Source organism: Sinocyclocheilus anshuiensis, unplaced genomic scaffold (assembly GCF_001515605.1).
Source record: "Sinocyclocheilus anshuiensis isolate Anshui unplaced genomic scaffold, SAMN03320099.WGS_v1.1 scaffold2371, whole genome shotgun sequence".
NCBI lineage: Eukaryota > Metazoa > Chordata > Actinopteri > Cypriniformes > Cyprinidae > Sinocyclocheilus > Sinocyclocheilus anshuiensis.
Genome location: NW_015537287.1, coordinates 124,711 through 127,432, shown reverse-complemented (window position 1 = coordinate 127,432; position 2,722 = coordinate 124,711). Strand labels below are relative to the sequence as shown.

The 2,722-nt window shown below is 39.7% G+C and overlaps 1 protein-coding gene across 1 annotated transcript in view; it reads left to right on the top strand.

Annotated features, from left to right (window-relative positions):
* Positions 1 to 20: 20 nt before the first annotated feature.
* Positions 21 to 2,722, top strand: part of LOC107657334 (transcription factor MafG-like) — a 21,127-nt gene continuing 18,425 nt past the window's right edge. Inside the window, exon 1 of the mRNA XM_016445380.1 lies at positions 21 to 164. The gene's annotated coding sequence lies outside the window, so the exon portion shown is untranslated. The remainder of the gene's footprint in view (positions 165 to 2,722) is intronic.

Genomic DNA, 2,722 nt, shown 5'->3' with positions numbered 1-2,722 from the left:
CATATATAGAGAGTGTGTGTGTGTGTGTGTGTGTGTGTGTGTGTGTGTGTGTGTCTCCTCTAGTCAGGCAGAGGTTACACAGCAACACAAGCGGATCTGTGAGGAACCGAACCTGCTGGTTCATCAGAACCGTCTGCGCTGGACACGGGTGGACCGAGTTCGAGGTACTCTTTCTGGCTTTTGTCTGTTTTACGCTACACATTTACACCACTAGTAAAACTGTACCATGGTACGGTGATGGTATCAGGTGGTACTTTTGGAATACCATGGTATTATGCATCATTTTGGGCATCTGTCTCGTTCCTAGTGTGCTCCCTAGATAGGGAGCACACTAGGTTTTGAGTCAATAAAACACATTTTTGCTAACTACATTTGATATAACTATGATATATTCTTCACAGAATAGTATGTTTGTGTTCACGTATTTGTGTGTGTGTGTGGTGAAACTAGTTTTATTCAGCATTTGTTGCTTATCGCTTCATTTGTAACTGAAAGTTGACGGTTGGAATCCGTTCCCGCGCGCGCGAATCACCAAATCGGCGCGATTTCAAATCAGCGCCGCGCGCGAATCATCACATCAGCGGCTTTAACGGGCGCAGATGCTGATTCATCAACCGCTGATGTTTTCTCGACGTGAGCCCGTGCACCGGGGCGTCATGGCAACACGGCACATCGGAGCGCGCGGAACCGGGCAGCTTTCGAGGCACGGAGAGCTGTGTTCTTTGTTACACAGACACGAACGACAGCGATGTGATAGAATAGCTATATAACGGGTTTAGGATGTTTGACGTGTTTAAAATCAGTTTCGGTAGCGTTAATCTTTGCATTCTTTAGGGAAGATGTTATGATTGTTATGATCACTATCTTGTTAGAACTTGTGCGTGTTTATTGCAGACTGTTTGTTCTTGTACAAATGTTTTAAATCAGCTTTCACGGTAGTACTATAGTGATACCATGGTAAAGTGATAGTGTGAGATGATAGCACACTGGCATCATATTTTGCAACATTTTAACTTGATTTTTCATTTAAGATCATTTTTTTTATATTTTGTTACGTTAAACTGATTTTTCATGGAAGATAATATTTTATTGTTTCTCATATCATATTTTTTTACATTTTAACTTGATTTTTTAATTGAAATTGTGGTTTTTTTCATATCATATCTTGCTACATTTGAACCTGATTTTCTAATGGAAGATCTTTTTTTCATATCATATCTTGATAGATTTTAACCTCATTTTTCATGGAAGTTCACCGTTTTTGTTTATGTTTTCCATATCATATGTTTTTTGGCATGAAAACAGCTGTAGAAGTTGGCACAGCAATAAATTACAAACAAACAATAATATTCTGATGTAGAAACATGTCTATGGTGCTGTTGTGCGATTATCATATTCATATACACCTTCAAAGAATACCACGGTAAACACAAGCAGTACCACAGTGCTTTTTGGCTAGTAAGATCTGTAACCATATAAATCCATTTAGACTCTTTTAGAGCCTGTTTACATCATTAACCGGAAATCTCCCAATAACAGTCCCAGCTAATTGTGATATTTGTGCAATTAGAGTCTGAAGCGCAGTGCTGGAGAGGTGTAATCTGATCAGGACTGAACATTGGCCCGGCCTGCTCTTAAACCAGCTCATGAGTGAAATCTGCTGATGGTCGAGAGCGAACGAGCGTGTGATTGAAGTTGTGGTGAACGAACGGGAGAGTTTTTTGTCTTGAAGGCATTCTGTGAAAGCGCTGAGACGACCAGAAACAGATGGTGTTTGCGCCGGTCACTGGTGATGATGATGATGCTGATGTTGGAAGTGACTCGAGATGCGTTGGCCTCAGGTTACTCTTAAGTAAAGGTGTAAAGAGCCGGTTTAAACGGTGTGATGAACGAGAGCAGGCTGAATGCTGCACTTGCAACTTTTTAAAATGCGAGACTTGCATCACCAAAAGAAATGCGATCGTTTGCATTTACAGTAAGTGTTTTGCAACAGATTGCAGTTTCTGTTCTTCCTCTTTTTTTGTACTAACAGGTAGTTTTTCTCCTTTTTTTTTTCTTTCTTCCCCCAGCAGAATGTTCTTCCTCTTATTCAGAGCGACGTGGCTGCATTAGCTGTGTGTGTGTGTTTTAGAGGAGACTGAACTGCATTTCTGTCAGGACCAAAGATGATTGACAATTAGCATACAGTTTGGATTGGCGGTATGGTTCTGTTCTGGGCAAGAACTCCCTGCGCATCCATGCAGACTAGCATAAGAGCAGGGAGAGAAAACTGCTGATAATACTGAGGGACCTTATATATATATATATATATGCTTAAATAGGTGTCGTATTCCCATAGGTAGATGAGAGTCAGCTGATGCGAGCTTGACTAACATGACCTGCCAGGACTAACGCTACGCTAGATTCTATGTGTTCGAGGAAAATGTTCATATAAACCCTGTTTGTGCCTGTTTGATCACATCAGTTTCTCTGAACACATGATCTGTCCGTCCTGTTAACACTCGTTATGTTTTAGTCTGAAGAGCATCACATCTTTATTCTTTTTGCGTTACAGTAATGGGAATTAGGTGGCGAAAAGCACTTAACACAGTGTAGTAACTAAACAAGCTTTTTACATTTTTCATTTATGGCGTAAGATTACCATCAAAATGACAAAAATTTTGTTAAAAAGCAGAATATATCAAATAGATTAAAAAAAATAAAATAAATATATATATATTAA